The sequence below is a fragment of the Pseudorasbora parva genome, chromosome 7 (assembly GCF_024679245.1).
Source record: "Pseudorasbora parva isolate DD20220531a chromosome 7, ASM2467924v1, whole genome shotgun sequence".
Taxonomy (NCBI): Eukaryota; Metazoa; Chordata; class Actinopteri; order Cypriniformes; family Gobionidae; genus Pseudorasbora; species Pseudorasbora parva.
In genome coordinates, this window is record NC_090178.1 from 23,554,787 (window position 1) to 23,578,496 (window position 23,710).

General features: G+C 40.4%; 1 protein-coding gene across 4 annotated transcripts in view; it reads right to left on the reverse strand.

Moving 5' to 3' along the window:
* Positions 1–17,802, reverse strand: part of znf1035 (zinc finger protein 1035) — a 29,568-nt gene extending 11,766 nt beyond the window's left edge. For 2 of the 4 annotated variants that reach the window (XM_067448706.1, XM_067448705.1), the window contains exons 1-2: positions 17,299–17,802; positions 16,524–16,593 (exon numbers count right to left, since the gene is read on the reverse strand). The gene's annotated coding sequence lies outside the window, so the exon portion shown is untranslated. The remainder of the gene's footprint in view (positions 1–16,523; positions 16,594–17,298) is intronic. The other 2 variants (XM_067448708.1, XM_067448707.1) reach the window with 1 other exon arrangement.
* Positions 17,803–23,710: the final 5,908 nt, after the last annotated feature.

A 23,710-nucleotide genomic window follows, 5' to 3' on the forward strand; every position in this document is an offset into this window, starting at 1 on the left:
AAAATGAAGAACAAAGACTGCGCATCAGGTGAGTTTTAATCTTTTATGTTTTTAATTGATCTATGAAGCCACTGTAAACTAGAGGTGACCCCGAATAGTCGAAGATTCGATGCATCGATATGCGGAGCCTGATTCGACCACCGATCTCACGGTCGAATCTTCACGGGTGTTATGAAACGAGGATCATACCATTTTGGCAATATGGGGGTGCTCAATATTTCAAAGATGTCGCGGCGCTGAGCTTCGCACCGTGCCTTTAAAATTCGAACACATTCAATGAGTGTACACACACCGGTGGCAGCATTCAGCGCCTGTCCGCGGCCACTCAGGAAGTTGTTTAAAATCCTGCCGCACCACAGAGCGCTTTTTCAAGGTTTTATATTAAATTTATATTACATTTCCCTTAAATCGTCAATGTACATACTGATTTAACCCTGTGCTACAAGATACACTCGCCTCGCAGCTCTTCTGTCAGTCAATTCAAAATTGAGCTTGCGTGTATATAATGTGTGCGTCAGGTGGCGGTGTGAGATCCTAAGGCGCAGCGCTGAGCTTCGCGTCCTTAACCCCCTTTAGGCACAATCGGCTTAAGAATGTGCATGTAAATGCACTCAGTGTTCTTTTCTTCTCTAGGCAGGTTTTTTTTAGGTTTATTTATCAAAATGTTCTTTTATATATTTGTGTGATGTTCTGTATTTCGATCGCAGCTGTAACATGTTATGAGAAAACGGTTCATGAATGTTTATCCACCACATTACCTTTTAGGCTATTTAAGCCTAAGTAAGAAAGCCATTGTCAGTTCGTCTGTCAGTTGGCAGGCAGTTTTGGTCGCTTTATTAAAAGTTGTTCCTGTGTGCAGTGTGTAAAGGAAAATAAAAACAGTTTTACCCTTCTGCTGACAAGTGTCATGCCCCTCCCAACCCATTCACACACATATAGATGATTCGACTATCGGTCGACCATAGAGAGATTCGACAATTCTGATTCGAAAAAACTGTATCATTTTATATTAGGCTAATTACTATGCTAGCTTACTTTGTTGCAAGCAGGGTTGCCAACCGTTCCTTATTATACGGAATCTTTCCGTATTTAAGGCATCAATGAAGCGTTCCGTATGGAAGGCGGGAGATCACAATCATTCGAATATACTCCAGGGTTTCTACTGATACAAAGCCATATGCTAATCGCTGAAGTAACCCTTTAAAGAAAAATCCAGAACTTCCCACTGGTATTTACGACTTTGTGGTGCCAATTTTCAACTTAAATACGATCTTTACAACATGACTTGAACGGTGCGTTCATACCATAACTGGTATTGCCTGATATCAAAAGATGTAATCCCCAATCAGAGCTTTACACTTGCACTAAATAACAATAACCCTGGAAACTCCAAGAAGCTCCACTATTAATCACATCCTTAAACCGCAAACTCACTCTTTTTCAGAAGCCACGGAAGAGAGGTGTATTAAGTTCATGACCTTTTCAGGAACAAAGTAGACAACATCCACTTGCACCTCTCTGCCTGTCCCGACTTGATCCACAGCCTGGGACCTTCTAACATCTCTGCTGCTTCTCCATCACATAGCACAAGGTTGAGGACATCAGAAAAATAAATCCATCCACCTATGCACTGGATCCTTTTCCCACAGCCTTTGTAAAATCTAATCTCTGTGTCTGAAGTCCCTTAATAACCAAGATCATTAATCAATCCCTCAAGGCTGGCCATGTTCCTTCATCACTAAAAACTGCTATCATCAGACCACTTCTTAAAAAAAAAAACATTTTAGACCCAGATGTTGTTGACAACTACAGACCCATCTCCAACCTTTCATACCTCTAAGGTGCTGGAAAAAGTGGTTTCTACACAGCTTCAGGTCCATTTGGAACAAAATTTATTTGAGTAATTTCAGTCTGGTTTCCTCACTGGACACAGCACAGAAACAACTTTGGTCAGGGTCACAAATTATCTACTGATGGCGGCAGATGCTGGTTCCCCATCCAGTCTCATCCTCCTGGGACCTATTGCACAAAACTAGGATAAGGGATTAAGCCGGGATATCTTGGTGATCTTGTCATCTGTAAGCAATATTGAGTACACCGCTGTCAGTTAAACATATCCTAAAGGTGCACACACACCAAGAATGATAACCATAACGAAAAATTATATTATGGGATAAATTGATGCAGGATCACCAAGATATCCCGGCTTAATCCCTTATCCTAGTTTTGTGCAAAAGGCCCCTGGACTTAACTGCAGCTTTTGATACTGTTGATCATAACATTCTCCTTCACTGTTTACATTCCAGCATCGGTCTCTTTGACTCCGTTCACGACTGGTTCTCTTCTCATCTCACTGGGAGAACTGAATATGTTGCGTTGAGAGAAGCTACATCCCTGTCACACAACATCACCTGCGGTGCCTCTCAAGGCTCAGTGCTCAGCCCCACCCTGTTCATCCTCTACATGTTCCCCCCTTGGCAGTCTCATCAGCCGGCATGGGATTTCTTTTCACTGCTATTCTGATGACACGACTTTACCTTAGGACAAGTTCATCTCCCTCTGCTGACCTCACACCATCCACTTTGATCACTTGCCTGGATGAGATAAAAGGTGTGGATAAAGCAAAACATTCTGCAGCTAAACAGCTCCAAGACTGAAGCAATCCTTGTCAGCACTCCACTTCAGGTCCAGAATTCAGCTATCACCAGCATTACTTTCTCTGATCAGGACATTCCACTTTCTACATCAGTCAACAACCTGGGGGTCAGAATGGAATCACAACTCACTTTTGAAGCTCACATCAAACATTGTGTAAGACCTCCTTCTTCCACCTCAGAAACATTGCCAAACTTTGTCCCATACAAACACTGGCAGATGCGGAAAAGCTTGTCCACGCCTTTGGTCTCCTTCAGGCAGGACTTCCGCAATGCGCTCCTTATCAGCATTCCTGGCAAAAATCTCCAGAAGCTGCAGTATATTCAAAACAGCGCTGCTAGTATCCTCTTGAGGGTGCGCAAGTACGACAATATCACCCCCATTCTCAAATCACTCCACTGGCTTCCGCTCTCACTCAGGATTGAGTACAAGATCTACCTCCTTACTCACCAGAGCATCCATGGTGACGCACCCACCTATCTCAAGGAACTTCTCACCACACAAACATCCACACATAACCTCCGCTCTGTTTCGAGTTGTCTTCTCAGGACTCCCAGGACCAAACTCCATACTATGGAAGATCGGGCCATCTGCTCAGCAGCCCCCAGTCTTGGGGATGCTCTCCCTGACCACTTGCGGACCCCACAGACTGTAGAAGCTTTTAAACGTGGTCTTAAAACCCACCTTTTAGCAGAGCTTTTGATTGATTAGATTTTTTACTTAATTTTTCAGTTTTATTTTGTTGTTGTTGTTGATTGTTTTAAATCTGTAGTACTTTGAGATTTTGTTTAATATAAAGTTTAGTGTCATTTCTGATTTTACCAAGTAAAACATGTTCCTGTATCAAAATATTATGTTGATCATGGATCAACATCCCTATCCCTATATATGATCCTAACCCTATCCCTAACCCTTATAAAAAATCCAACCATAACAACCTTAATATCAGAGGGAAATGATAGGTGAATAACAGCAATGTAGAAGTACCTAACCCTGGGGTCCATTCTTCATACCTTGCTTAATACATCTGAGATGATTTGAATGATGCCAGATCTTCTAATTGTGATAACTCAACTCTGGCTTATTTGGTTCTTCAAACAAATTTGTGTACTGGATTAAAACATTTATAATAAATAGTTTAAGATTACGGTGCGTTTTTACGTTCCTTGAAGAGAGCAGATGCATAGATACTCAAAGCCATGATCAGCAATGCAGCGACTGGCTGGCATCAAGACAGCAACATAGTGACATAATCTAAAGTGCTAAAGTGACCTTGGGTGTTTTGAAAGGCACTGTTAAATAAAATGCATTAGTATAATAATTACATGAAATAAGCCTGTTCCCAAACAGGTTTAATCTTACGGACCTGTCCAGGCAAGGTCCAGTACCCCTTTTCCACCAAGGCAGTGCTGGTGCTAGTCCGGAGCCAGAGCCTGGTCTCAAATCAGTTCTTTGTCTTTCCACACCCAAAGCCCCAGCTCCAAGCAAGGAAAAGTGGTTCTTAAGTAGCACCAAAACATTGCTGGGCTAGATGTAAGAACCGATTACGTCAGGCACTGGTCAACAAGATGAAGACAAAATTGAGATAGGCCATTTTTTAAATAGCAGCTAATGGAGCTAAAAGCGGCTGCTCGTTTGTAATCAGCGTCTATACAAATTACTGCACAAATGCGTTGGATTCGCAGTGTTTAGATGCCAATGATTTACGATGTCGTAAAGCCATGCGAATCAATAGTAACAACGTTCGCCATTGTTGATGGAAGGCTTGTTCGAGATGCACTGGCGCGGTGCAGACCAATTGCCGTATGACAACAAGTCCAGCGAGAGCATATGACTCCTTATGCTTTTGATTCACTCATGCGTTTTTATATCATACGTGGGTCGGTCTGCGCAGCGTCGATGCATTAGAACATGCCTGGTGTGTGTGTTTCCCACTGCCTCGCTAGCAGAGGTGTAACATTGACGCAAGACCTGACTCTGTTGTGGCTTTTTAGCATGTGGAAAAGCAAACGGTTTTTAGAAGGCTCTTCAGGCCAACCAACTACGAACCGGCACCAGCACTGGCTCTGAACTAGCACACGGTTCATTCTGGTGTAAAAGGGGTACAGGATGAGCGTCAAAGAACCAAGCAATCCAAGATCATGCCAAATCGTCAACAATCAAATACAGCTAACAGAGGTAACATGGTTCTTTGTCAGCATATTTGGTGTTAAATACATATAACTGAAGCTCTGGGTAGATTTCTGGTACCTCTATTACTGTGGTATGATGCCACTGCCCAATCAAGAACCATTCTGCACATTACCATGGAAGAATTGGTTCTTCAGTCCAGGAAAATTAGCTTGGCACCTTCAATGGTCTCAGGATTCAGAGGCAGGTCAGGAGCAGGATCGTGCCCTTACCAAGAATTATTTTCAAAAAGTAAAACGCATGTATAGGCAGCAACAACGCAAAACAAAACTAGATTGTATAAAACTAGGAGCAATACTAAAGTATGTAAGATGGATGCTATTATGAGTAAACAACATATATTATTCAGTATCTACACCCTGAGACATAGCACACCCTGATAATTACTAATTTAATTTGTAATAGATAAGGCCACGGGTGTCCAATCCTACTCCTGAAGGGTCAGCTGTCTGCAGAGTTCCAACCTACTCTGAAATGTCTAATAATCCTGGTGACCTTGTATAGACTCTACAGGCACATTTTATTTGAGTTGGAGAAAAATCTTCAGGAAAATACCTGTCCAAGAGCAGAATTAGACATCCCCGTAATAAGGCAATACCCCATTTCCCCCACACTTGTTATTTAACAGGAGGTGGAATGGGTATAGCAGGAATTGGGACTGGAGGCAAATGAATATTTGCATCTCTGCAATGACCTGAGATGAACAATAATTCTGGTTCTTTCTTCCAGACCTACTCTATTCTACAATTCCTCTCCTTTATCATCTACACCTGGATTTCAGAGATGGCAAGGAACTACTTTTCTACAGTTTCTCTCTAAACATAATCAAACACACCTAAACAAAATAATGTCTTCAAGACTACTAGAAAGCTACAGGAAGGTGAGTTTGATCAGGTTAATCAGGAAAGTGGACCTCGAGGGACAAAACTGAGAATACCTGGGGCCATATTCACAAAATATTGTCTTACCACTAAGGGCTCTTCTAAAGAGCAGTACATGGTCTTAGGTAAGTTTCTCCTCTTAAAGGGATACTTCACCCAAAAATGAAAATGTGATGTTTATCTGCTTACCCCCAGTGCATCCAATATGTAGGTGTCTTTTGTTTCTTCAGTAGAAGACAAATGAAGATTTGTTTCATTTCAATGGTTGCAGTCTGCCAGTCAATGCATGTGAATGGGTAACAACTCTATGAGAGTAAAAAAAAAGGCTTAGACAACATGTACAAAAACCCTGCTGCTCGTGATGATTGATGTCTTAAGACAGGGGTCACCACCCAATCTCAGTCCTGGAGGGCCACTGTCCTGCACAGTTTAGCTCCAACCCCAATCAAACACCTGAAACAGAATAAATGCCTATAAAGGCATTGATTAGCTGTTTCAGGTGTGTTTGATTGGGGCTAGAGCTAAACTCTGCATATATGATCCGTGCCAGTTTTGCCCTTACCAGATGGAAGTAATAGCGGATGGGAATGCTAGATGAGTCTCTTGTGGATATAAGGTAAAAAAACAAAAAACAAATACTGTTCGGTTTCAAGGTTCGTGTCTTAAAACATCAATGTGTCGTTACGAGCAGCAGAGGTTCGGTGCATGTTGGCTAAGCATGTTTTTTTACTCTCAGAGTTTTTACTCATTTACATGCATTATGACTGGCAGACTGCAAGTTTGAAGTTAAAAATCTTCATTTCTGTTCTACTGAAGAAACAAAAGACACATGTTGGATACACTGGGGGTAAGCAGATAAACAAGCAGATAAACATTTTATAAACAATGTTCGGGATGAGCACAGTCAAGTGATAATCTAAATCAACTGAAGAGAAGGCATATACACACCAAGCCGACTCACCTAGTTACCTCAACAGCTTTCTACATCCCTCTGCCACCCTAAATTCTCACTCTTGGCTTGTTCCTATTCCCAGCCAGAGATACGGGGGAGTATTCTTGGATTGGACTAAATTTCCGAGCTTGAAAACCTCCCCATGGACAGCATGTCAAAGATGCTAATGGCTAATTTCCACTGAGCGGTATGGTTGAGTACAGTTCAGTACGCAAACCTTACAGTTTCTATCGTCATAAGTTGTGAACGGTACCCCAATTCCGAAACCAGTCCAGTACTAAAGGGTGAAGCTAGACTCACTGCAGAACGTTTAATGGTTGACAGAACAGACATAACAGTCACTTTTGCATGCTTTTTTGGCACCTGTTTTTCCTTGCAGACTGCAGCCGTAACTCAAAGCAGGCGTGTCTTCTTGTGTCAGCAGTTACATGCCAAGAAGCAAAAATAAGATCTGCTGCATGTCATCCATTGTAATTTACTGTCACCTTCTTCGCATGAGAATGCCCTTTTTTGTTAAACCATGCATATCATAAAGGTATTGTTGGTGGTGGAAACGCAAGTCGAGTCAGGGTTTACAGCCCTGAATCATACATTTCTGAAATGAACTGCACCCCTTGGTGAAAACAAATCATTATTTTACTCTATTCAATTATTAAGTGTGAACTCATAGAAACAACTGCCAGAGGTAATGGGACATTATATTCTTTATTTTCAAAGATTTCCAAGGCTCTATTATCACTTATTGCCTCAAGGTGTACAGTGTCTTTAGGCATATTGCTGAGGCGAAGTGCTGGCAACAGCCATTTAGGATTGTTTGTGACTTGGTCTTAGTGACTTAGTGAGTGGAATCCTCTTGACTACCCATAACCTTTCGCAGATTTAGGAACTGTTTAGTGCTAAAATGCTTTGTGAAATACTCTTAGAGCAAAAAATTAGGAGTCCTAAAATAAGGGCTGACATGCCCAGTATTTAAAGAGTTTCTCCGAATGTGGCAATTTAGGAGCTACATTTAGCTTTAAAATGTTTTGTAAATATGGACCCTGGTCTACAAAAGATTAAGGCAGACCTATCAGAAACTACCACGTCACTCAACTCTCACTTCTCACAAACTGCAGTAGGTTGTCTGACACCCATAAAAAGCCACAATCAAAAAAATAACCTACTCAACTGCCCAACTTACCAAAACACAAAACTTGATTATTAAATGCATGGGAGCATAGACTTTTAACCACCTTGTACAAGACATGTGCAAAGACAAACAGTCTTAAAGTTAAAATTAAGCTTAAAAAAATATGGGACCAAGGAACTAAGGCAGGGACGAGCAACTCTGCTCCTTTTGGAATACTTTTCCACAGATTTTAGATCTAACCCTAATAAACCTACCTGTCACGTTCAATAATTCTGAAGACTTTTAGGTGTTTTATTAGGGTTGGAACTAAAAATCATCAAAAATAGTGGCCATCCAGGAACAGAGTTTCCCCATCCTGTAACCAGGTACTTTTTAAATAACCTTAAGCCACTCCATACATGTGCTATACTCTAGATCCAGGAATGGCAAAATGTACCCATAGACTACCTTGCACCTATTGTTAATTAAATACCAAGTAGGAAAAAAATAATAATAATAATAAAAAAAAATCAACTGATATTGAGGAAAAATGGCCTACACTCACATAAGTCTCTGGGATAGACAAACAGGTGTGACCAGCTAGGGCTGCATTTTCCAAAAGCATTAAAAGCCTTAGTAGATTGTGGAGCCATTGCCATCAATGGTCTCTATGGTCAAACACAGACAATGTACTGCTGTCCAACAAAGACCTACTTGAATGAGGGTCAGTTGTCTGCTTTGCCAATATTTTGCAATTACCAATAATGGATGGATTTAAAGGTAATGTGTGACATGGTTAACAGGTTCATGCACAAGACTGGTGAGCCATTTTTTCACCATAGCACTGTGGCAACCGTTGCACTCGAGAAAAAAAGCAAGACTCTGTGGAATTCAGGCAGCAATAACATACCATCATGAACAGAGATGGGCTATTGCTGATGTATTATCTGACAGATCAATCACCAGACTTTCCGATGACAGGACTTTGGAGTTGCCTGGTGAGAGCTGGATGCCATGCTACCTATACTAGAGTCTGTTTTTACATTTGCAGTGTTAATAAATAATATAATTAATCTTTATCTGAAAATGATTTAAATCACAAAATTCTCGACTATAGGCATTTCTGAGTTCAAAGGAATGGTTGCAGTATTACTGGAGAGAAGAATAGGTACCATGGATACAGAAAAATGCTGAAAGTATAGCATTGCCTCGGCACTTGACAAGCATCTTCAGGTTTCTACAAGTGGACATGCAACAGAAATGTGCAAGAAAAGAATTTCACAGCCTCCATGATGATGAAAACAGTGGACCTGTTAATGAAGACAGCAGTACTCCAAAACAGAAGAAAATGTGCCCCAGGTCACAATTTGGGGATGACTATGAATGAAAATGAGCTGGAGCACCACTGGAAGGAGCTGTCCATCCCACTAAGTGAAGACCCACTTGGGTGGTGGTGCGGGATGGCCAGACACTTTCCCAAGCTCTATTGGTGTATTGTCGTTATCTCTGCATGATAGGCCTACACACAAAGTACATATGATCGCGTTTTCAAAAACAAAAGTGAAAAAGCAAGCACACATTCAATTCAAAAGCTTGTTCGAAACCCGTCAGATTACACATCTTATATCTCGGAGTAACTGGAACACAAAATTGAATCATAAGGAAAGGCAACATATGCACACAAACATATGTGCAGTGCAGAATGGTTATCCCACTGTGATGTGACACATGGTTAGTTGTCCAGTACGTTTCCAATAACACATCACAGATGCCAGTGAAGCACAAGTACTCTCATTACATTCAACACAAAGCCTTCAATTTTAAGTTTAATGAAAAAAAGCTATTTTTAGACTGATTAAAATAATTTACACAAATAACCAGTAGGCTTGCTGCGATAGTCAGTGTTCAGATAACACCGGTTACATCACTTGCTCACCGGGAACTGCCCCTAGGATCATTTAGATTTTTATAGTAGTAAAATAATTTAGTTCACCTAAAGAACAGACACTGCAATTAAAAACTGAACATGTCTGCTCAATAGAGCTGAACAAGAGTTGCCTCACTGATTTCGTTTATTGCGAGTGAGGAGCTGAGTGACAAGATGATCGCAGAAGATTTGGTTTCAACGCAAAATGTAAAAGTGTCCATTTAAGGGAGTTTGTAATTGTACTTTTTTGTTGTTGTGTTCTTCCATTAAGAATAACATGTTAATGAATGTCCAATTCAAGCAAATTAATTCTAAACCAAAAGTAAAATACGGGTAAAGTACGGGCATTCATTCACGGTGCGTGTCCAGTCTGGTGCATTTTCAGTTCATGCCTATGGAAGCTTAACTTTCATAGGAATTCATTGAAAACACTTGCTTTGCTCCTCACTACTCCTTTATGAATGCCCGAGCTGCTATGCACATTTTACTAACGGTTTAAAATTTGCTTTAAAGCTTTAAGGGCTTGAGCTAAACTCAGTAAGATGGTAGCCCTCCATGGTAGTCCTGGAGACTGTACCCACCACTGCACATTCTAGTTGTCTCCATCTAAAAAAACGGAATAAACTCAGCTCTTTAGTAGATAATACAGGACACAATATTGGTGCGGCCAATACCAGGTCTCTGGGACAGATTTGAGAAGCACTAGCCAAAATCAGAGCTTTTCAACTCCAGTCCTAGATGGTCAGTGTTCTGGAGACTTTAGTTCCAACTCTAACCAAACACCCCAGAACAAGCATAGTGTTCAGAATTAAAATTACAGACAGAGGTGTTCATTTAGGTTGGAACTAAAGACTGCGAGACACCGGCCCTCCTAGACTGGGGTTGAGCAGATCAATCAAAGCGTTTGTGGTCCACAAAGAATTGATGCGGTTACATTTTTGGTGAAGTGCATGTGAAGCCATGCCACTAGCTATGCGTGCTAGACACAGTCTACGAAGAAGTACAAATTAGCCTTTAGTCATTTAGAACAGGAGTGCTCAATCCCGTTCCTGGAGATCTACATACCTGCAGAGTTCAAATCCAACCCATATCCATCAAGTTCTCCCGAAGATCCAAATAAGCTGGTTCAATTATGTTTGATCAGGGTTGAAGCTGAACTTTGCAGGAAGGTAGATCTCCAGAAAGAGGATTGGGCACCCCGATCTAGAAAAATCTTTTGATGGAGCAGGTCACTCTCTCAAGTGTGGCCATGTTGGCACAACATGATTAGCCACTAATATTAGTAAATATTACTTTATTGCTAATAATACTGCTTTCCAACCAGTGCTCAAAACTACAGAATATATAAACACAAAACAAGCAAACCAATCAAACTATAAGAGAAACAATGAACCTATAGACAGAATATAACAATGGAGCATGAGTTATGCAATCCAGCGGTCCAAACAAAATGAGCATAAGTTGACGCTGTTCCTGTTGGATGAAACCAACCACAATGATCTGCTGCTCCTATATTAGATCAAGGTTAGTTTGAAGATGCATTGGTCACAGCTGCCACTGCAGGCAGAACTCACAACTGTCTAATTCAATGTAATTAAGCAGCCAGTCTCATAACACAAACTATAACGGATATTTGAATTCAAGAATGTCCAATATGAATGTTTGTGCTATGTAGTATGGGTGTAAAGCAGCAGTTAAAGTTTATAGGTCAGCAGACAGTATAACAAACAAGAGCCAGATAAACTCCAGCTCTAACTTGCCAAGAATAACTGACAACACTAATGAAAGTGCATGTGTATCAGCAAGTTCTGTGGAACCCATGAAATTCATGGGACCCGTTCCAAATTGCGCATCATGTGCACTTGCAATTTTGTGAACTTGCGATGACTGCAGCAAGTGTGTGCTAGTAAAGTCCATGAGACCACAGGGTGCTCCATTTGACATTTCTATGTTTTTAGAAGGATGATCACAGGCATTTGGACTGCTTTGCCATGCTGGCATTGACACAGATACCATAGCAGATGACTACCTGACATTCTATAGGCTCCTACACAAACATTTTAAAGGTCAAACATTTTAAAGATCCGAATATTAATGTTGAAGGTCACTTTCAACATTAATATGAGTTCCCCTAGCCTGAATAGTCCCCAAGTGGCTAGACATTTTGACTGATGTAAACCGAGTTCCAGCGGTCTTTCTCTGCCTTTGATAAATTGAGAGCCCAGACTAGCTGATCTTGAATTCTCCTGTTATGACGTCATACCAGGAAAGGTTTCCTCCCCTTCCTCTGCTTTGCCCGCCCAGAGAATTAGTAGAGAATGGATTCAGTTTATCAGGCCCTGTCCCAAATGGCACCCTAAACCCTCACGGTCTTCCTCTGAGTCCGCAATTTCACAACGTAATGCTGCTTTGACTGCCGGGTAGAAGTCCTCTGCGTAGCTCGCAAAGTTGTGGGCTCAGCTGAAGTGCGCATCGAGGGCGGATAACGGCCGCATAGGGGGAGCTCATGAGCACCCTTCTTTAAGCTTAAATGATGAATGGGACACCCTACGGTCTTGTGGACTTAACGGACACGTGCATGCAATGGGCATTGTAAGTCCACAAGACCGGACATTGTAAGTCAAAGTACACTCAATGTTCGGATCGGTCAATCACATGTAAATCTGCATTGCACACCTGCCCAAAATGCCGCTTGAATGACACTGTTAACTCAAGCTCTTACTATATTCATGTTGTGTGTTTGCTGTTAACTGTGATGAAAGCTTTTTGTGAGAGTAATAACATTGCAAAGTTCCCTCGTGTTTATTCAGACAGAATACAAACAATGATACAAACAAAATAAACTTGCACTCTCAACAACTCAGTACAATAACACTTTCAAAGCAATCTTTCCCCAGACCTCAATCTCTCTCTTAACTGGCTGCCCGGCAGCCCTGCAGCTGCTCCTGCTCACGCCTGACTAAGCCATGCCCCCTCTGCTTGTAAACAGCAGACACACCCCTTGAAACAGAGCATTCCAGCCAGAGGGCTAATATCAGTATAGAAAAAATGCTAATTTCTAAATTATGACTTTTTTGGTTGTAAAAACCATTCTAACAGAATAAGTACACCTCAGGAAACATTATAAAATAACAACAAAATCCATGCCATGGGACCTTTAACGGGACAGGGTAAACAAATGAACCTAATTGTAAGATTACAAAATTGTACCAGTTAAATCCAGTGAGCAACTGGCCTTAACATTAAAAGAAATGTGTATATGGTTGAAAGAGAATTTCAGTGCAATGGCCCATGCTCTGAACCCTAGACAACAGAGGAGCCCCATAACCAGTTTTACAAAAAATAAAGAAACGCTCCAGATACACCATATGGTCAAAGGTATATGGAAATATATGGTATATGGTCTTTTACATATTAGGTTTGTATATCCCAATAAATTCTCTAAGGATACATCTTTATACTGTTGCATAACAACATTGTAGATACAGTATAGCAGGTGTGCCTAATCCTGTTCCTGTAGATCTACCTACCGGTCGAGCTTAGATCCAACCAGATCTTAATGAGCTGATTAATTTGTGTTTGATCAGGGTTGGAGCTGAACTTTGCAGGAAGGTAGATCTCCAGGAACGGGATTAGGCAACCCGCTGCAATATAGGATATCAAAATGATACCCCAGTGTACAAAGCAGGTATCCATGAATAAATGGTCTACAGAGGAACATCGTTTACTGGGTGATCAGAAACTTGGCCCAAATAAAGGTAATGAGATATCCAGCTAAGGTAAAATATCCAGACCAGCTAATGGAGTAAAGTGTAACATTTAGGCAAATGTCTTGCTATTCCTGCATGAGTGTCACCTAAGAACTGCACAAACTCCCAAAGGTTTCCTTCAAGGTTTCATTAAAAGCAGACATATTCAAAAAAATATTTAAATGCAATTGTCCATGCAATCATATTGCCAAATCTGCCATTTTGACCAACAAACCAGACAGGAGAATTAGTTGATTAACGTCGGTGAACTTATACTTGGTGTGTGTTGACATCTTTCTATGGTTGAAACACAATTTCATGTGCCGCTTGAACCGAGGTGCTACAGCGATCTGTCACAAAACATTAGAGCCAAATAAAAAGACAATTTGACCGATAAGACTTTTTCATTACACATTTTATTTCAAAAGTAACCTGCTCTGTCTTGTCTTTCAGCATTTGTCAGGGTCCTCTTTGCGGCGCAATGTATTTTCACTGCCTGAGAACATGATGTATGGCATAGGAATACCATGACCTGTCCGATACATTTGTTTGTTGCAAATTATGGCCTGTTTGGCCTGCCCATTTTCATTTTGGTGCTTATATTTACAAGCTACAATGTTTTTTTTTACTGTGCAGCACATACCATGTCATGTCAAAAATGCAGTATAAACATAAAATAATGTTTTGCACCTTAAGAGCGATATACTTTTGCATTTTTAATGCACATTAAAAGAATTTAATGCACAGTCTCACTAGCCATATGTAAAAGCACAACACACGCCTGCTGTGACGCTCTCACGCAACAGATGCAATGTTAAAAACGGAGCAATTCCAATAGGTTCCTCACAACATCGGTGCTCAGACCCTAACAAGTCATAGTCAAAGGGCTATGCTGTTAAAATAAAATATGCAGTTACACATATAAACAAATTGTAGGTTTAATTGCAGACAATGAGAGACTGGATAACCTTTCCTGCCATTATATTGATTCCATAGGGAGTATGAATCAAAGTCACTTTCCCACCAGAACATGCCCCCTCAGCCAGGACTGAGTGGCAGAAGAGCCGCTGCTTGATTGGTTACTAGGGGACAGGTTAATAGGGGAAACCAGTTATCAATTTAAACTAAAGGTTTGTGTTTGGTTGTTACAGTCAAACATCCTCTTAGGCAGTCCTTGACCAACAAAAGCTGCGATGGAGTCCAGACCTTTTGCCATGAGTCTGAAGGTCTGGCTATGAGAGACTAGAGATTGGCTACATTACTCACCAAAGCAAAAAATCACAATGCAAATGTAATCATATATTCCAGCGCAAATACAGATACGCACAGGATCTTCTGCCTACACTTTTTTTGCTGATAATGCTATTACGACGACGGAAAAAGATCCTAGACAAGCAGTTATGGGAAGCTTTTCCATCTAAAAGCAATCAGTAGCAGAAGCAGCAGGCGGCAATGGTTTGATTGAGAAAATTACATGCTATTACAAGTCCGTCTCCCTCGGCACAGGGATGTCCATGGGGTCCACGGCCAAGCCCTGCAAGCCCCTACCTCTGATACCGGGCCTGGTTGTGTTTTTTCTCTGGGGCATTCACGCTGAAAACCAATGCTGCCTCTCAGTCGGCATAACCGCAGGGACTCCGGCCAAAATATACCCACTATGGTGTCACTTAGGTGTACAGAAAAGACATTTCACCTTAAAGTCCCCATATAATAAATATTTTTTTAAATACAATATTGCAGTGTTTATTTCAAATGGTCTATGGTTTTGCTTCAAATGTTTTTTTTTCATATGCACTCAAAATCTTTAATCAAAACAACTTCCTTTCCCACTTGCAATGACAACTCTTTTCTAATGACATGCTAAGGCAGAACAACCTGTCACTCACATGAAATTACATCAATAGCGAATGACAATGATCCAAACAATTGCTGATGAAATTTTTTTTAAATAAAGTCCCGCCCTTTATATTTTCCTGTTCAATTTTTTTTCTTTTTTTTCTGGAAATTCATGACAATTGGAAAAGACTAAAGGCAACATATGCCAACTTAACATGCACTCTCTAATTTTATATTTAGGTTTGCACTAAATAATATGGTGCCTTATTGCACAAATACCTAGTGCTGTGGATGCAACATCATGCAAAAGCAATACTTTTCCATTACTGAAGCCACTGTTTATACTTTCAAAATCTGTTTAACATTTAAGAATTTTCTTTCCAACATAACTTACATTGCACTCAAATACACTTAATCACTTCACACATTATCTGGGAATTGAGCTCATGACATAATTTGCATTACTAGCAAAACAGTGTCCTATAATAGTCATCATCAACATGGCAGCCCCCATGGGGTGACCCACTCAATGGGAAATAAATGAGCTAATTAGTATTAATCTCATGTACTTTTCATTTAAAGTCAATTTATTAACAAGGAAAAATGTATTGAGTGCACTTTTAAAATTGCAGCACAAAAGCACATTAAATAGCTTTTTTTTTTTTTCTTACAAAAAAAAAGTATTAATATAACGGCAAACTGTATTGTAAAGTCACTACTAAATGTGAGAAATAATTAGTCTTCAAAAGTGTAAATGTAATTTTGCCATCAAGTAAGATGATCAGTCAGCTAACCAGTGGTGTTGACCCAACAAACAAAGTTTAGCATTAATATAGCCTACTATCACAATCAGTGCTGCTTTGGCTCATACACAGATGCCTGCATTCCTCACTAAATGTTAGGCTCAGGTTGGATGATAGTGTGATGTGCATGCAGCAAGTTACCATACTAATCATATTGTTATAACACACAAACTTGTGCGCTATATGAATGTGTATGCGGTAATGTCACTGCTTTGACAGAGTACTCAAAGTGTCAACACATGCCTATTATTTAGTAAAATAAAGATATACGAGGAAGGTTCATTTACAAGATACACTTCACTCAATCCCAAACATCTTTATCTGTACATGGAAGCAACAGAACACGCATATATTCTAATTCTAAGAGCTAACAGTGTAAATAATTAATTAAACAGCCTAAAAACTTTGTAATTTCAACTTACCCTAATATGCCAGTATACATTCCAAAAGCAAACTCGCTCCTTTGATCACCGTTTTGTCCTTTCACTTACACTGTAAAAAAGGGGGGAAAAGGAGGGTGACATCATTATCAAACATTTATGTCTAGGGGGGGAAAGACCAAGACACAACACATATAACAAGTATAATATAGTCTATCACGAACAGCTTAAACAATTTCAAACTATACAACCTAAATATATTAATTAAACTAGAACAAACAAAACAGCTATATTTAATAGGTTCACCATGGTAACATTCAACACTAAACGATGGGGTAGTCCCTCCTGACTGTGTACATAATTACCCGGTGGCTGTTTTAAAGTGATGCAGGTTTTAAGTTGTATATTGTCAACTAGTCAATAAATGATCAGAGGTGTCAATACAGTAGCATTAGGCTAATATACAAAACGTTCGTAATTACAACGTGAATTGTTGTATTTTATTTGTTATTTGGTTATTTATATAATGCTAACGGAGCAATCTGAAAGAGAAAAGCACGGAGCTAAGCTGGCTGGCTAGGAACATGGAAGTCCAACGTCACAAAACAAAATGGGCTGCATGCTTGGCTTGGAACCTGGAGTACGGGCACACAAACAAGAACTAGCGATCCGAGAAACTACGCAAATCCACGTCTTAATTTGCGATGTAAATCTTATCGAATACATAACACACTCTTCGTATATTGCCCCGTTTAATCGTGTAGCAAAGCAGTATCTCCCCATGAGCATATTCCCCTGTAGAACGGCTCGTACTCACCGTCGTGCTCGGCTTCCTCCTGCTGTCGTTTTCCTTTGTAAGATGCACCTTCCCGTTGCGCAATGCGCGCATAAGATATACCCAAACTTTCAATTCAAGTTAAAGATCAGTTGAACACGATGCGTTGTTTAAAGAATCATAACGGTTTGATGTTAGTACGATTCGATGCACATTCACCAAACAATGTGGCTCACCCGAACCCGGGATATTTCGTGACACTCGAGCACTTGAACCTATGAGAAGAGGGCTAATGGCGAGGAAGACCCGCCTCCAGTTCTACGGGGCCTCCATTTCGATGTCCTATGTGTGGAAGCATTTTTTGCGCATGGTTTCTTAGGAACGTACCTTAAAATGGCTGCCGATGTTGTGGGAGGTGCTTGTCCGTCGACCATCCTACACCATGCCTTTGAGATTGTGGCAGGGTGCAGTACCTTACAGTTTCTTGTCAAAGAACTTGACGTAGACTACCCAGAGGTCCAACAACCGAAGCCACCAATCTTGTTAGTGTTGTAAGATATTTCATATTATGCTGTAAAAAAAGTATCACAGAACCGGTTTTGGAGCCCACCACACTTTTGCAACATGGACTGTTATCTGTTAAAAGAAGCATTGTAGATTGGAAAAGGTAGTTGTAACAAACAACTAATGAGATGTTGTGGTTCCTCTGGCTTACCCTGCTGAAAACAACCTTGGCCTGCTGGTCTTATTTTGGTTTAAGCTAGAGGTAGCTGGTTTAAGCTGGTTTTCCAGCCTGGCGTCCAGCTAGTTTTCTCTTTTAGCTGGTTTCCCAGCTTGACCAGCGAAAACTAGCCAGGTCAGCTGAAAATGTGTCAAAACCCCCTCTAAAACCAGTCTGGGAGACCAGTTAAAACCAGCAGGGTTTTTTTCCCCCCAGCAGGGTAAGTTTCACAGTGATAAATCAGATTAACATTATGAGTCTCAAAAAAAGTAACTGAGAACATCCATTCAATCCAATCCTTTGAGATGTAGGCACAATGTAAATGCTTAAAAAAATGCCTTTTTAACCCCAAGGGATGTCCTGGCAAAGATGTATAAATGCACCACCCGGAGAAAGGCTCCACTTTGTTCAAGACATGAAACAGCCTTTAATCTCTCAATTCCCCCATACTCTTTCCTGCTTCACCACTCTCCATAGCTAAATTTCAATTATGTGGACTTAATCCCTCTCTTTTATTCCCAGACTTGTACCTCCATAACCAATTCTAGAGATTCATCAATTATAGTGAAAGGGGACAGGGAAAATTAGTTGAATCAAAACAACACATTGCATTGTGGCTACACGAAACATGTATCAGAGCAATAGCCTTGTGGACAGTGCTCCGACATATGGCACAGCTGTGTGTTATGACTCGTTTCCCCCAAGCGGTATGCTTCAGTACGGTAGGTCTACGTAATTTTTAATGCAGCGTGTCTTCTTCTTGTGGTAACAGCCACATGCTGAGAAGCAAGAACAAGATCAGCTATAGCTATGTCATTCACCATTGTTTACTGCGTCATTTTCTTCTTTGCGCGACAATAACCTTGCTCAGGTGGTGGAAATGCAAGCCGGATCAAGGTTTATGGTCCCAAATCTTACTGTACTCACTGTACTGAACCGTACACTACTCAGTGGAATCAGGTCATTAGACAACCTGAGTTTGAGTACCAGCTTGAGGTCCTTTGTCTGTCTTGTTTTTCTTCTCCATTGCTTCATGTCTCATCTACATTATCCTGTATACCTAAGGCATAAAAGGTAAAACAATATAATTTAAAGAGAGGAAACATAGCTTTGACAGGAATTACTAAAGTATAAGCCTCCATTCAGTTTGGGAGGTTGCTGACGTTGGTAAACAGGACCACTTTTATAGGAATACCTTAAAGAAGTATATAAGACTTTTTAAACGTTAAAATACATTCCCTTATCCCACTTTGTTAAACAGCCCTGGCTCAAACTGTTGAGCCCCCAAGGCACCATCTAAACATTCAGAGCGGTTTGCTCGGATCTGTCAGTCTTTTTCCAGCTCAACCATTAGCATGAGTTTAGGGTGAAGCTACTATAGCAGGCTGATCCAGTGTGGGACAATGGCTGACATGTTACATGGGAAAAGACATTCTGCAAAAGTGCAAGCTAAATTTCACTGCATTTAGACCTTCAAAGATTAAACAGGTCATGAACACATCTAAGTGAACAGGGGACTGCGAATGCAACACGCTTCAATAAAGAGGTCTTCAACCATGCTCCTTGAGGACCCACTGTCCTGAAAAGATTATTTCCAACCTGCTTCAGCACACCTGCCTGTGTTTTTTCAAACAATTTTGTTGGGTTAGAACAGGGGAGCAGGGATGATGACCTCTGCCATAAAGCATCATGCTCCCTTTCAGAAAGATAAAGTACCAGTTTAAAATGTTTACTCTGACATATCCAGAGTAGACCGCTTCAAATAGTTGTGGTGTGTCACGTCATAAAATGTGCCTGGTGTACTCACGTTGATTGGGTTTATTATAAACCCAAGATGCTCACGTTCGGTTTTGACAGAGGGTTAGCCTACTCAGTTGCTTACTCATAAGACATAGCAACACAGCTAAAAGTATGTTTTAAGTATGTTGGATCTTTATTGAAAGTAGTATACTTTTGCCTGTTGAGAAATTCCTTCACAAGCACCCATAAGAACTGTATTTCTGATGCTTGAATTGGTGGAGGCACGACACATGTAATGACTGTTTGCAAAATATGCTCTATTTTTGTAATTCGGATAGGTTTCACTAGTCACAGAATCTACATACTTCACCTTTAACAGAGTGCTGTGCCTCTTACTTAAATAGTCCTAAAAACAGAATTACTCAATAAGAAATATTTGAAATACCGGTACACTATAAACAAATTTGGTGGAACTTGCCCAAATCTTTTTTTATACATAAGACAGGGATGGGCAACTCCAGTCCTAGAGGGCCACTGTCCTGCAGAGTTTAGCTCAAAAACATCTGCCTGTAATTTCCAAGCAATCCTCTAGACGGTCATTTGGTCATTCAGGTATGTTGGACTGGCAATCGAGATGAACTCTGTAGGACAGTGGCCCTCCAGAACTGGAATTACCCATACCTGACATAAGACTATTAATAAAAGGTGTTGTACAAGGAACTGACTCTAAGGTAGGGGGCAATATGCCAATGAACACTTGTAGCCTAAAAGAAGGTTTATAAAACAATCCACTCAGAAAGGGACACACTGGCCACATGTTTTAGTGATCAGTCTTGTTGACCCCTGTGTAGCCCTTGAATATCCATTAGATACCCGTTATACACAAATGTTTTGGAATACCAAATTCCCTTCTGATGTACTCCTTGAAAACTCAAGTCTGATCCCATTTTATACCTCAATCTTTTAATATGTTTATATTATGTGGAAACAATATGTACAATAATGTACAGATATGCATTGCTGTTACAACAAATAGTAAATAGTGATCACTTTTTATCAGTCACCAGAATAGTTGAATACACCAGTGATTAAAGGGACTGTATGTAATTTTTGACTGTACTTAACTGTAATATATATATATATATATATATATATATATATATATATATATATTAGGGGTCGAATCTTCGTGGGTGTTAATGAAACGAGGATCATACCATTTTGGCAATATGGGAGTGCTCAATACTTTAAAGACAAGGCACGGCGCGGCGCGGCGCTGAGCTTTGCTTCGGCACTCGAAGCTCAGCACCGTGTCTTTAAAATTCGAACACGTGTTTTCAATGTGTACGCACACCGGCGGCGGCATTCACCACCTGCCCGCGGCAACTCAGGAAGTTGTTAAAAATCCTGCCGCGCCACAGAGCGCCATTTCAAGGTTTTATATTAAATTTATATTATATTTCCCTCAAATTGTCTATGTACATACTGATTTCACCCTGTGCTACAAGATACACACATCGTGCGGCTCTTCTGTCAGAATTCGATTCAAAATTGAGCTTGCGTGTATATAATGTGCGTGTCCAGTGTGAGATACCTGAGACGCGGCGCTAAGCTTCGTGTCCGATGTGCGACCCCCTTTATGCATAATCGGCTTAAGAACGTGCATGTAAATGCACTCAAAGTGTTCTTTTCCTCTCTAGGCAGATTGTTTTTAGGTTTATATATCAAAATGTTCTTTTATATATTTGTGTGATGTTCTGTATTTTGATCGCAGCTTTGTTATGAGAAAACGTTTTACGAATGTTTATCCACCACTTTACCTTTTATTTAAACCTCAATAAGAAAGCCATTGCCAGTTTGTCTGTCAGTTGGTAGGCAGTTTTGGTCGCTTTATTAAAAAGTTGTTGCTGTGTGCAGTGTGTAAGGAAAATAAAAATAGTTTTACCCTCCTGCTGACTAGTGTCGTATCCCTCCAAACCCATTCACACACACATAGATGATTATCAGTCGACTATAGAAAGATTAGACAATTCTGATTTGAATGTGTAAATCCTTAGTTGGGTACAGCCCTAATAGATATATAATTAGAATATCATCAAAAAGTTGATTAATTTCACAAATTCCATTCAGAAAGGGAAATTTGTATATTATATTAATTTATTACACACAGACGGATATTTATATATATATCCATCTGTGTGTATACATTTTTAATGATTATAACTGACAACAAAGGAAAATCCCAAATTCAGTATCTCAGAAAATTAGTATATTGTGAAAAGGTTCAATATTGAAGACACCTGGTGCCACACTCTAATCAGCTAATTAACTCAAAACACCTGCACAGGCCTTTAAATGGTCTCTCAGTCTAGTTCCGTAGGCTACAAAATCACGGGGAAGACTGCTGACTTGACAGTTGTCCAAAAGATGGCCATGACACCTTGCAGGCAAGACAGAGGTCATTGCAAAAGAGGCTGGCTATTCACAGAGCTTTGTGTCCAAGCATAGAGAGGCGAAGGGAAGGGAAAAAAAATGTACAAGCAATACGGATAACCGCACCCTGGAGAGGATTGTGAAAAAAAAACCCATTCAAAAATGTGGGGGAGATTCACAAAGAGTGGACTGCAGCTGGAGTCAGTGCTTCAAAAACCACAACGCACAGTTGTATGCAAGACATGGGTTTCAGCTGCCGCATTCCTTGTGTCAAGCCACCCTTGAACAACAGACAACATTAGAAGCATCTCGTATGGGGACTGCTGAGTGGTCCAAAAGTTATGTTCTCTGATGAAAGTAAATTGTGCATTTCCTTTAGAAATCAGGGTCCCAGAGTTTGGAGGAATAGAGGAGAGGCAAAAAAAAAAAAAAAAAAAAAAAAAATCCACATTGCTTAAGGTCTAGTGTTAAGTTTGCATAGTCAGTGATGGTTTGGGGTGGCATGTCATCATCTGGTATTGGTCCACTTTGTTTTCTGAGGTCCAAGTCAACGCAGCCATATACCAAGAAGTTTTAGAGCACTTCATGCTTCCTGCTGCTGACTGACTTTATGAAGATACAGATTTAATTTTCCAACAGGACTTCTGTTCAGCCAGTACCTGGTTTAAGGACCATTGTATCCCTGTTCTTAATTGGAACATCTATGGGGTATTGAGAAGAGGAAGATGCGATATGCCAGACCCAACAATGCAGAAAAGCTGAGGGCCATTATCAGAGCAACCTGGGCTCTCATAACATCTGAGCAGTACCACAGACTGATCGACTCCATGCCACGCCACATTGCTGCAGTAATTCAGGCAAAAGGAGCCCCAAATAAGTATTGAGTGCTGTACATGCTCATACTTTTCATGTTCATACTTTTCAGTTGGCCAAGATTTCTAAAAATCCTTTCTTAATATTAGTCTTAAGTAATATTCTAATTTTCTGAGATACTGAATTTGGGATTTTCCGTAGTTGTCAGTTATAATCATCAAAATGAAAGAAATAAACATTTTAAATATATCAGTTTGTGTGTAATGAATGAAATGTACAGGCATGGGTGTTTGAGCAGTTCGGAGATGAATGTTGGCCCTTCTGGGGCTAAATTGGGCACCTGATTTAGAGGATGATTTATCCAAAAACGACTTAATGAGAATAATGTGTAGAAGCAATTGATTCAAGGGACAACACAAAAGAAGTATAACACCAAACATTTTTTTTTTATTAGGTACTTCAATAGTATGTTTTTGCAGTGTAAGTGCAAACACATTTTAAGCTCCTACAGAGTGTCCCATTTCTTAAGGACAGAAAGGGATTGCATGGTTAGGGGGGAAGGTTTAGAGTTCACTCAACCACCAAAGGACAGGAACTGTGTGAAGGTTTTAGGAAGAGACCTGTGAAACTGTGTTCTGACAGCAGGGGATTGGAGAATGCAGTCTTGGTCTGGCATGCTAGTATCAGAGCCTTGAATTTGATGTTGATGCCTATAGGCAGTGAGTCAAGAGGGGTGTGGTGTTGAGA